Raw genomic sequence first — 13,253 nt, 5'->3', positions numbered from 1 at the left:
CCATGAAACCTATGTGGATGTGTGTGAATGATGTCACTCATTGCTATATTTTAATTACAGCACAATTGCTTTGTCTTGTAATTAAAACTGAGCAAACTCAATTACAGTGAAACATATTTTATCAGGTGCAATGTGAATCACTCAATGCTTTGGTTCCCAGCAGACTTTTGGGAATCCTTACATTCTACCTCTTTTGTAAAAAGAGAGACAAGGAACACCACAAAACTTATTCACTGTTTGACATTCTTACTGTCTTGTAGAAGGTCAGATAGTGTGTTGCAGGTGTCGTCTCATTCTTGTGTGTTTTTCTGGTGCCCTGAGAGACGGGCATACTATGTTTTTAATTTTCTCTAAACTCAATTTTACACTTCACTCGATAGGTTAAGGATTTAAAAAGTGTTGTCTTTAAAGGGTCCATATTAAACCTTTTTTTTTTTTTACAATATGTTTTGAAGGCTCCACAATAGTGAATGTGTGTTGTCCAATTGCTGGAATTTAGACAGTTTAAAGGTGCTTTTAGTAAGTCCACCACGTTTTGTGTGTCTGTAGTTTTAATGCCAATTTGCTCGAAGAGGTGCTATTGTGCACTTTATCCACTTTTTTTAGACACTAACTCTGAATTTTGTGATAGAGTCAATACATCAGAAAAAACAATGTAACATTAAGGAGTGGGCCAGTAGGACACAAATGTTGACAACATTAGCATAGCTATGTGAGCTACAGTGCTAACTAGGGATGCAGCGTTTTATCAAAAATATTGGAAAAATTCTGACCTGACACGTTTTGCATACATACCGGTACACGCTATATGTTGTTCGAATCATATTTCTTTTTTGTTTTCTGTTACTAATCAGTTCGGAGCGTGGGCGCGAAATTGCTCCGGGTAGAGTAACAGATTCAGAGTACCGTATTTTTCGGAGTACAAGTCGCTCCAGAGTATAAGTCGCACCGGCCGAAAATGCATAATAAAAAAGGGAAAAAACATATATAAGTCGCACTGGAGTATAAGTCGCATTTTTTGGAGAAATGTATTTTATAAAACCCAACACCAAGAATAGACATTTGAAAGGCAATTTAAAATAAATAAAGAATAGTGAACAACAGGCTGAATAAGTGTACGTTATATGACGCATAAATAACCAACCGAGAACGTGCCTGGTATGTTAACGTAACATATTATGGTAAGAGTCATTCAAATAACTATAACATATAGAACATGCTATACGTTTACCAAACAATCTGTCACTCCTAATCGCTAAATCCGATGAAACCTTATACGTCTAGTCTCTTACGTGAATGAGCTAAATAATATTATTTGATATTTTACGGTAATGTGTTAATAATTTCACACATAAGTTGCTCCTGAGTATAAGTCGCACCCCTGGCCAAACTATGAAAAAAACTGCGACTTATAGTCCGAAAAATATGGTAATACCAATTCGTTCACCACACTTTTCCTACTTAAGGTGACAAACGTTGCCGGTAAAAGACAAATAATTTTCTATTATTGGCATTTACATGCTACGCCAGTGGTGCGTTTAAAGTGTAGACAAACGTCGTAATTTTAATCGGGGTCCTTATGAGGAACTGGTAACTGCATCTGATCCTGTTGCAGTTAGCCAACAAACAAAGCATGTTCAATCGCTTTATTAACTTGCGCTAACAACAGGCAGTGAATACATTCATGTGCTGCCATTGGCAACATTCCCATAGACTGCCAATGCTGAGCTAACACAGCTAATTATGCGGCCCTTACTGATGTCACACATGGCAACAGGCACCGCTTTTTAAAGGCACACACTCACGCACATTAATCTCATAAAACCGCTCTAAATCATGGCATACTTTAAGTGGCTACTATTTAATCGGAGCATGTATGTGTAGTTCTGATCATATGCCTGCTTATCCTGATGCAGGAGAACCTCAACTGATAAATGTAATGGTGGATTATGTAGATTTATGGTATTCTGTGGTGTTAAAAAGAACTACAATGTACACTAAACGGAACCAAAAACAGTGTCACAAATGTCCGAACCGTGGATTTTGTGAACGGTTTACACCAGGTCTAGGCAATTATTTTGACTCGAGTGGCCAAATTTAGAGAAAAAAATGTGTCTGGGGGCCGGTATATCTGATTTTTAGGAACACTAATACGAAATGTCACAATGTCTGATTGAATGCTAAAAACGTTATGACAAACCGCCTTTAAGACGGAATGGAATTTTAATTTTTTTTACTGAAGGAGACATCGAGAATGTACATGAAAATAAAAAATGTGGGATTTACAATATTAACTATGAAGGATAAAACACTAAATATTGACAACATATGAACGTCACACCCCCTCTATCGACATATTTTACAATCAAGCGAAATGCAACAAAAATGCAACAAACACAGCAAAATATGAATGCAAGGGTAAAAGAAACCCCACCTACAATCTGATACATCTGAGATATCACTAAGCTTTAGAACATTCTTATAAAAATCTCCTTCCGCATCTGTCCCTGACACCTGCATTTCAGGCTGGCCGCTCTAGAAACACTCTGTGGAAACGCTCCCCACCCACACTGCTTGGTGCCTCATCTGAGCTGCTGTGACTTAGATGACCATAGTAATTAATTACATTACCTTAGTAACTATAGTATATCATGCAAAAGCGCAGATTCCAACCATTGAAATACTTTGTATAGTTCAAGACTTACGGTCATTTGAAAACATCACTGCACATCATAATGGAAACTAGAGTTTCCATTTTAAAGACCTAAAACAATTATTTCGGAATGTCCGGCGGGCCAGATTGAAAAGCTTAACGGGCCGCATGTGGCCCCTGGGCCTTAATTTGCCCAGGTCTGGTTTACACTCACCATTTAAGAGCAACATCATGCGAGGTTAGCTTGTTTGCGGGAGAATTATTTTCCTAAATTTACAGCAGATAGTCAGCAGAGCTCCAGTTTATATTAAGCTGTGTAGCGAAGCCTGCTTTTGTTTTAGTTACCTTGTTTAGAAATGTAGTTTAATGTTCATGAGGAAGGAGGTTTTTCTTTCATGATAAAAACACGCAAGTTCAAATGTGACCGAATGAGCGTGGAGCAAACAAAATGAGAGAGATGATCGATTTTTCTCTTGTTTGGTGCTCATAAACAGGGTCTCGGGACAACATTAAAAAGGGTCAACAAAAAACACGGGACTGTAGAACTGGCATGTTCAGTTTTATCCTTGCAAATGAAAATGTCAAACTTTGATGTACACTATGAGGCCGAATCATAAGTTTTTCAGCTGATCATCCATGTCGGAAGAGGATTTCGGTCTAATTAAAAGATCCTGTTATTCCCGCTTGAGCTTGATTTGTGAACGCAGAACTTCTCTTTTATGTAAGGATGATTCAACTGATAAAAAAGGAGCCCTGTCCCTAAAGCTGCACAGACAGAACTCTTTTGGTTGAGAAGAGTCAGCTGACAAAGCGCAGGCCTACTGTTATACTCATTAACTCATCAGTCATTACTTTTCCGCTGCTATCTATCTACGCAGGGATGAACTAACGTGAACAATCGTACACTCTTTTGTGTGCTGCCGCTCAAAAGGCTGATTGTTAATGAAAAATCTAATTTTGTGTTTGCTTGTTTCCTCTGTGAATTAAGGCAGTCACTTGTAAGTAAACTATCACTTTAGCCTTTTGGCCCAGACGGGCCTGATCATGTAACGTGGCCCCCCTTGGGAATCAGACTGGGTAACTGTATTTTATTAATGGACGAACAGTGTCATGTGTCCCAATGTAGCTTTGATGTACTATTATGTACATTACGTACGTTTCCTAAGATTCTCCCTCTCTTTATTTGTATTATGTTGTTTGAGATCACTGAGTGCCTTTAAAAACAAAAACAAATATCAATACTATTCTCTGTGCGTGTGATGGGTTCTAAAATAGCTTCCAGTGCCTCCCCTGAAAAAACAGAACTATGCTACTCCTGTCTGTTTTTTATCACGTGTCTTCTACTTGCCATGCTTTAAAAAATTATAGATTGCATTTCTTCGCCAGCAAGAATGTTTTCCGACAGACAAAATAAAGCTACAAACAATCGACAAGTTTGCCAGGTGGGAGAAGCTGCAGAACCAGTGTCACTGCAAGCCATCAGTGTGGGTGTGAAGAACATGTTTGTTTGCTTGGTATGCCACTCACATGTTCCATCATTAACGAAGCCACTAATACTGTTCATTGCATACAGTGTATAATTCACAATGTGGTACAAGCTATCAATCTAAGGTATTTTTTCTTTGTTTATTGACTGAGGTTTCATGCTTGTATATGTCCTTTTTAAAATTCCTCACAGAAGTACGATACACCCCTCACATTTAAAAATGTCACCGTACATTTCAAAAGTCAGGTTTCCCCTCAATCAACCATAGCTCTTCAGTCTCAGAGAAACTCCACCACCACTAGGGTTCTTCCGATCAGGGTTTCATGCTGCCGATTCTGATGTAAGCATCTGTGACCGAGATTGGTAGACACGATCACATGATTAACTCAACAGTACATTTTTAATTTGCCATTTCAGTGCTATTGACAGTGTAACAATATCAACATAATATTTAAACTATTTCCATATGTTCTCTTATATTGCATACAATTGCTTGAGCAAAACAAAGTCAACTTTAAAACAGACTGTAAAATGTACAAATTCATGGACGTTACGTGATTTTTTGAATTTGGTCAAACTAGGTCTGCCCAATCTAAGTCTAAAACTTAGATTGGGCAGACCAATAATTTAACAAAAGCACAAACTACTATCTTCTGCTTATTTAAATCCTTTGCCCTTAAAGTCTTCCTGTCTCCTCTGTCCAGGTAGGGACTTCGTTAACGACAGCAAAATTATTTTGTAAAAAAAAAAATTATATGTATATCGATGTCATCACTCTAGTATCGATCATATACGGATGCTACCCTTGGTCCCAACACTACGAATATGGATCGATCCGCCCTCCACATACATGCACGCCTGGCCACTACACAACAACAAACACCAGTGCTCCTTTGTTATTGTTACGTATATTATCCTCGCTCTAAACTCTTATTAATCTACTTGTTAATTTCCTGTTAATACCTGCTTACTATCTGCTGGAAAGAGCTTCACTCTACACTTCTTAAAGTTTAATAGGTACCTATTTCATGTGTTGTTTCAAGCTAAATTAGCGTCTTGTATAGCGATTAGCATGCCTTCTTGTCTTTTTCTGCTTGTTTTTACTCGGTGTGTAACATGTTTAGTCTCGTCTTCCAGTGATCCTATTTGCCGCAATAAAGGTGATTGTTAACTGAGGGTTGCATCTCCGCACTGTGTATGAACACATGCTAGCCGCCTGTGTCAGCCAGAGGGGATCGGCTTATGTGATCGACATTGAAAGGCATTGGCTGATCACATACTTTTTAAGGTAATTGACCGCTACTGATTGGGGGCCGTTCAGTCGGCGCATCTCGAACCACCACAGTACATTTCGGAGTTTATGTTTCTTCTTAACAAACTGCTTAGTGCTGGCAGCCTTCAGGCCATGACACTACCGTCACTACTGTACATTTTAGAATTTGTTTTTCCTCCATCTTAATGAATCACAGTTCCTTCATTGCAGGCAGCACCCACGGAGCCCCAGACTATGACGATACCTCGAATATACTTGGCATGCTTGACCTAGCTTAACCGTGTCACTCTTTTGGGAAACAGTTGACAGAGTCAATCAGTCAATGTCAGAAAAGGCACAGCTAAAATGTGTCATTGAAAAGTGACAATCTGCCACATTCCATGCATACTTTACACTTCACTGTCAACGTAGTCTTTTAGTCGTGTCACTAGCCACTCTATGTACAGTGGTGGGACAAAAAGTGGCTGTTAAATTTACAGAATCTCAGTTTTGTTCGAAATAAGATTATTTTGTGGAAGGTGATGACTAATTTGACCGATTAACCTTACATTTTACACAGTGCACCTTTCTTCTCTCTCACTGTCATGTTCCATTAAAATAGAAAAACAACTGTGTTGTTGTGTGGACCTGCTGCCTGTTTGATCTGACAGGGAGAATTTGCCCGTAGGGCTGACAGAGGAAGAGAAAGGGCCAAAAAGAAAAGAGGATGTCTCTCCTCAGGTAATTTGAGAAGAACTACCCCCAGAGGACAAGTTTTAGTGATGATGAGAGGAGAGCAACAAGGCAAAGGAAAGCATGGCAAGGGGGTAGTATAAACAAAAAACACTGTGGGGAGGGCCTGTACTATAATTTACCACTTACGACGCCTCTTTCATCAAACTGTCACTCATCCATTTGTGGGCAGTCCGCCCTTCTAAACTGGACATTGTGATGCCCCAGGACACAACTAACTTGGCCTCATTTTCCTGACTTATTTTCTTTTAGCTTGAGGCATTGTAAAGATCTTTACACATTTACTATTACAGCTATATTCTAAAGCAGATTGTTCAAACATTTTCCATCATGGAAGATCGTTTTTTGCACTTTGCTTTTTTGTATTTGCTTTAATTTTTTGTTTTGTTTTATCTACTGTATGTGATTGTATGGCTACTTGGACGTTGGAGTCTGCAATAAAGCTTGATTGATTGTTTATAAACTTGGTTAAAACAGATCCTTATTCGGTCAACAAATGCTGTACAGTCTTTAAAGAAAAAACGGCCTACCACACAGCTTTTGGTTATAGGACACAAAGCAAATAGAATAGAATAGAAAGTACTTTATTGATCCCTGGGGGAAATTCAGCACCATAGTTTGCTCACAATAAACAATAAACACTTAGGTATTTTTTACATGTGAATATTATAAATACAGTCTATTATACAGCATTATTCACATGTGACTAATATAAATACAGTCTATTATATATTCAAATAGTGTTAGTCTGATATCTTGTGACATTTAAATAATTTTTTGGGGGGATAATTGTTATTTAAATGCGTGTGCTTGGCCAATAGAAAATAAGACGCAGGCCACAAATGTCCCCAAAGCTGCACTGGCACACCAATTTTAAACGTACTTGTGCCATGTGTATTAGTTTTAGTCACATATGAAACCTCCCATATTTTTGGATTTCAAAACAATTTTTTCCACAGGACCTAATTTAAATAGTGTGTCCAAAAATTGTTGTCGTCCTAAAACCTTTATTAACTGTACAACACTAGTTTTATTGTTACATTACTGTTAAATTCATCATTGTTACAGTCATATTGTCATATTTCGAGTGACATTTTGGATTCACAGGTTTTCTTTTTCTCATTCTCACCTTATTTATGATGAGCTAATCAGGAGGGTTCATACTGTAAGTTCAGTTTTGTCGCTTGGATGGCGCTGATTCATTATGGTTCATTGCTTGTGTTGGACAATTCCTGTATTGTCTCTGATAACTCCTGCATCATGCTGCCTTTCTGAAGGTCGTTGCTTTCTTTGCTTGCCTATCTTTGCACCATCACCTTTTGTCGGCCCTTTAGCTAATACGGCCCAGGGATGTAACGGGAAACGGTATTGATGATAACCACAGTGAAACTCTCGACGGTTAGTATTACAGATTAAAATGAGAATTATAATTGCACTTTGATAAAGCTCGCAAACTTAAATGCGAACATGAATACAAGAGACATTACCGTATTTCCCCAGTAAGAAACAACATACGGTACCCTAATCTAAACTTGTATGAACACAGTACTGTCTGAGTAACTAAGCTATTCAATTGTGCACATTAAATGTACAAGCTGTGCTGTCTTAGCCCAGAGTGATCAATATACTGTATATACTTGGAGGACTATGACACAGAAGTGTTTTTATAATGCGTTTAAGAGCCGTTGAACAGAGTAGGACGCTTCAACGCATGCCAGAACACTATTATCAGTAGAACAAAAGAACTACAAAAATGCTAAATGGTGGGCTCTCTAAAAATGGGTCTATTTAATAAAAAAAAAATCAAAACATTATAATGTGCAGACAAGTACTTTTTGTGCACAGTCAACAATACCGCGATAAAAATAACCGTGATAATTTTGGTCACAATAACCGTGATATGAAATTTTTATATCGTTACATCCCTAGTATGAAACCAGCTTTTTCTTATTAAAGATAACTTTTACCTGCCACACCGTAACACATGCAATTGTTAAAACAAGTTAAGCACTGCAATTACAGCAGGGCGAAAAAAGTAAACAACTGTGTGGAGAAATCATGTCTCAGCGTTTCAAACTCTGCGACTTCAGAAGCGATTTTTCCTTAAAATGTTGGACTCTTTCGGATTTGAACAGATTGCACTTTGTTTGCCGTATGATAACGATCGTAGTGTAGGAGACTGGAAACCACACAAGACCTATCACCTTTATTTATATATATATATATATATATATATATATATATATATATATATATATATATATATATAATGTGTAAATGTGTGTGTATATGTATATATGTATTAGAGATGCGCGGATAGGCAATTATTTCATCCGCAACCGCATCAGAAAGTCGTCAACCATCCGCCATCCACCCGATGTAACATTTGATCAGAACCGCACCCGCCCGCACCAGCCCGTTGTTATATATCTAATATAGACGATGCAAGGCATTAGTGAGGTTATAAAGCTTTTGCCTGTTAAAGAAAGGAGACTGATCCAATGCAGCACAGACATTCACGTGCCACGCTGTCACGACCCAGACGCACACAAGTGCGCAATCATATGGGAGCCGCGCTGAGCGCACCTCCAAGCGCGTCTCGCTGCCGGCGACGGCCGGGTATGGGCCCGACGCTCCAGCGCCATCCATTTTCAGGGCTAGTTGATTCGGCAGGTGGGTTGTTACACACTCCTTAGCGGGTTCCGACTTCCATGACCACCGTCCTGCTGTCTATATCAACCAGGGTGAGCCCCACCCCTTTCGTGAGCGCACTGCGCGCGGAGTGACCCCTGTTACGCGCCCCCGGCAACAGGGGTGGCGGGCAGGTAAGCTGCGCGGGCGGAGCGCGCGGAGTGACCCCTGTTACGAGCCCCCGGCCACGGGGGTGGCGGGCAGGTAAGCTGCTTACCTGCTGCGAAGGTAAGCGAAGGCGGACGAGGCGGGGTGTCGGTGCGGTGGGCGCGGTGGTGACCCTGGACGTGCGTCGGGCCCTTCTCGCGGATCGCCTCAGCTACGGCTCCCGGTGGGGCCCTCTCGGAGGAAGGGGCCTCGGCCCCGGACCCCGGCGAGGCGTCCCTTCTCCGCTCCGTAAAAGTGTCCATCTCTTTTCTTTTTTTTTCTTCTGTTGTGGCATATGCAGCAGGTGCCTGCTCGTTTTTCGTATGTGGGTAACAACATTTAATTATGTATATATATTTCCGAATTGGTTTAACTGCCACCCGCCTGAATCTATTTAAAATCTAATTTTTTTTTTATTTCAACCGCCCGACCCGACCCGCGGATAAAATCTAATTTTTTTAAATTTCATCCGCCCGATCCGCGGATAATCCGCGGACTCCGCGGTTGTGCCCGCAAACCGCGCATCTCTAGTATGTATATATATATATATATATATATATATATATATATATATATATATATATATATATATATATATATATATATATATATATATAAATAAATAAAACAGTTCTCTTGATGTGATTGAGACCAAAACCACAAAGATAAGGGTGGCTTTGTGCAAAGACTGCATGAGGGCTACTTTGGAACTTTGAGCAGCCCATTCGGTTAAAGTATTAGGAGTGAGTGGGGCTGCCTGTTGCATCTGACTATAGCTTGTAGGCAACAATACAGGTTTTTAATAACAATCTTAAAATAGGTCATTCTTTCTGTCTTTGAATGAGCTGTTCAGTAGGCTCTTCCACTGGGACCATATGTTATTGGTCTATGGCACAGGTCCCCAACCAACGGCCGACAGCGTCCACAATCTGTCCCACGGGACGTCCCAAGTAAAAAGAAAAAATATATATACTGTATGTACGTGTATATACGTGTGTGTATATATGTATGCGTGTATACGTATATCTACGTATATATGTATATGTAAGTATATACTAGGGGTGCATCAATACACGTATTCGTATTGAATATGAGATAGAGTGGTTTCGGTTAGGTTTTTCAACTTCTGATGATACGCTCTGTGCTAAAAGCTCAGTGGATCTGCGCTCGACTACTTAGGCAGCATAGTCAAGTTTACGCCTCCTACATTCATTCAGACCCAAACAAGCTGCTGAGACAGAAGCTAAATGCAAGCTATAGCTTCCATAGTATGGCTCGTTGCAACATGGCTAATGCCTCAAATATACCTGAAATCGAAGATCCTCCAGTTCAGTTCAGTTCAGTTTATTTATTCATATAGCACATTTAAAAACAACCCCAGTTGGCGAAAGTGCTGTACAGACATAAAAAACAATTTATGCAACAAAAAAATGGGCACAGAGTGTCACATTTGCATGGTAACACTGAAGGATGAATACAATATAATAATAAAATATACTATCATTATTCAGATCTGGCATGTGGAACTACATTGTTTTTTGTGTCAAGTATGACCCTGATGGCAAGCGTGTCGTGGACAAAAATACAACGGTATGTAGCAGGTGTCTCACAACGACAGTGGAAATACAACAAACATGACAACACATTTACGCCGACATATCCCCGATGCGAACCAAACAAAAACAAGGGCGACAACACAGAGGGTACAAACTTTACCCGGGGCATTTAGAGATTCAAAGAGGGAAAAATAAATCGATCAGGCGATTGCTACTGTTATTGCTGTTGACATGCGACCCTTTTTCTGTTGTGGAAAATAGCTGCGAATGCTTGAGTCCTGTTACAAGTTTCCTTCACGAACCTATTTCACCGATACCGTAGTTCCTGCTTTGTACAACAAGACAAAAGCCCAATTAGAGACAGCAGTTTCGGTATATCACCCGCTGTTACTCAGCTGCTAAGAATACACCACAGAAGATGGGGGATTGATCAGATTCATTTATTTATTATTATATTTTTTTTTACAAGGTGCTGTTTTTGTTTTATATGGTGCTAAGTATGCACAGTAGAAAACGGGGCAGGTATAGCTGCACCAGATACATTCAATTTAATTTGAAAACTGTACTTTTGAGTTTCGACAGAAATTATGATAAATTTTAATAAACTACAAGTGAAAAAGGCATGGAAATTTCTCTTTTTTTGTATCGAAAAAATATCGAACTATGACACTAAAGTATTGAACCGAATCGTGAATTTTGTATATCGTTGCAACCCTAGTGTATATATACGTACAGGGTTTCCCCTAGACTGCCAAAATACCTGTGGTGGTGGGGGCGTGGTCACCGTGACGCCTTCAAGTAATTTGCAGAATGTTGTTATGATGACATGATTTTCTTTAAAAAGGCTAAAAAAATGTATACATTTAAAAACAAATCTGTTACTATTGATTAGTATTAACATATATTTTGTTATCGTTTTGCCTTATCTTCAATTGTTGCTGCTTATTGTACAATGTACTTTGTTGAGATTTTTTCAAGTCGTTGTGGCTTGTGCCGCCCATAGACATTTGTGATTAAGGGTTATATAAATAAACTTTGATTGATTCATGAAGTGTTTACAGATTTGTAATGACTTAATAAAAGCAACTAGCAACAAATCTAGCATCTTCTTCTGGTGTTATTATAGAATGTACTCGTGTTTAGAGACTACTTCTGTCCCTGGATGTCCCTGGCGAAAGAGGCGAGCTGCAGTGATCATGACGTCACACTTGTTTCGCGCTGTTGCTCAGGTTGGACTTTCTCTCTTTAAAAGCCGCACTGTCCTCTTAATATTTGCACATTTTGTAGATCGCAGGCCGCAATATATTAAAATTACGTCCACATTGCAGACCCGCTGACAATGGTCCAGACAATGGCGTGGGTTTTGTATACATCCGGTTCCGGCAGCGTAGTTTTCTGCAGTCTTTTTTTGATGGTCGAATTTTCGGTACATCACTTGTCAATAGCTCGCGAAAAATAGGCTATACATCTCGATTCATACTGTAACCACCAGCTGGGTGGCGTTAATGCTTTGTGTTTGTGTGGTATGGATTACATTTTTCTCATGTTTACAAACACCGTCCGTGCCTGAAAGGTGATTGGTGGAGAATGAGGAAGTGCTGTTGTGTGCCTGGGGAAGCGAAAGTGTTTGCACCGGAGGTAACACCTGTTGGAATTACGCCGATTGTTATCATAAGATTGGTAATAAAAGTTAAACAATAGCGTCAAACTTTCTGTGATTTCTGCTGGAGGCTGCAACATATTATATTACTTTGAATTTCTTTTCAAGTAAAAAAACAAAAAACAAGGTGTGGCGGTAATGAAAATGCAATTACATTAAGGAGAAACCTTGACGTATATATGTGTACATATACGTTTATATATGTGTGTGTATGTATATTCAGTATGTGTATGTGTATTTATATATTTTAAGCCTCTTTGAGGATTGCCATTGAATCTTCATCTGAACGGAATTATGTGAGCATCCTGTCGGTTGGCATCCAATCGAGAGGGGAACTTGTACAGTAAGTGTTTGTTTTATTATGGTTTATTATGGTTAGTTTGTATGTTTAGCACCTAGCAGTGCTGCTGATGCTACAGTGTTACAACAAAGCTGCATCCGTTTAGCAATCGGCTTCTAAAACATACGGCTCATCCGCTTTGTGTTCGTAATCAAAAATATAAGGTTCTGGATCACAATGGTTGTAATCGTTGTTGGCTCTCACAAACTGTGCTTGATTAGCATTGTTGTTGATGGGATAATAGCTTCAATATAGAGGCAACTTGCTTCTCCTATCCACATGTACTTTTAGGCTATGTTTTCACTGCAGGGTCAGATGTCCAATTCCGGTTACCGGTATATGTCAAATCTGATCTTTTTTTTGTAGTTGTTCACATTACAAAAAAACTACGAGATCTAATGTGAACACAATCTGACCTACATGCAAACATGACACCCTGTTGTCCACGCAAGTAAACATGGCTTCAATTCTGGTTGGCCTCAGTCCTGGTGCATTTGTGGTAATTTCAAGAGGTTTGTGCAATCAAAGTCAACATTTTCTGCACTGACATATTGCGTGTAGACGATTGAGAAGGAAGAGGACAAGCATTTTGGTTCTTGCAGTTTGCTGGACATTTTTACTTCCACGTCTGCTCCGAAGAGCGTGTGGGGCGAGCAGTCTTAGACAGGAGTGGTAAAACATTAAAGGGGAACATTATCACCAGACCTATGTAAGC

The 13,253-nt window shown here is 39.5% G+C and overlaps 1 protein-coding gene across 1 annotated transcript in view; it reads left to right on the top strand.

Annotated features, from left to right (window-relative positions):
• The window catches only part of notch2 (notch receptor 2), an 89,776-nt gene that overhangs the window by 28,308 nt on the left and 48,215 nt on the right, over positions 1 to 13,253 (top strand). The gene's annotated exons all lie outside the window — the stretch shown is intronic.

This window comes from Nerophis lumbriciformis, linkage group LG18 (genome assembly GCF_033978685.3).
Source record: "Nerophis lumbriciformis linkage group LG18, RoL_Nlum_v2.1, whole genome shotgun sequence".
Taxonomy (NCBI): Eukaryota; Metazoa; Chordata; class Actinopteri; order Syngnathiformes; family Syngnathidae; genus Nerophis; species Nerophis lumbriciformis.
This window is presented reverse-complemented; position numbering and strand designations above follow the sequence as displayed.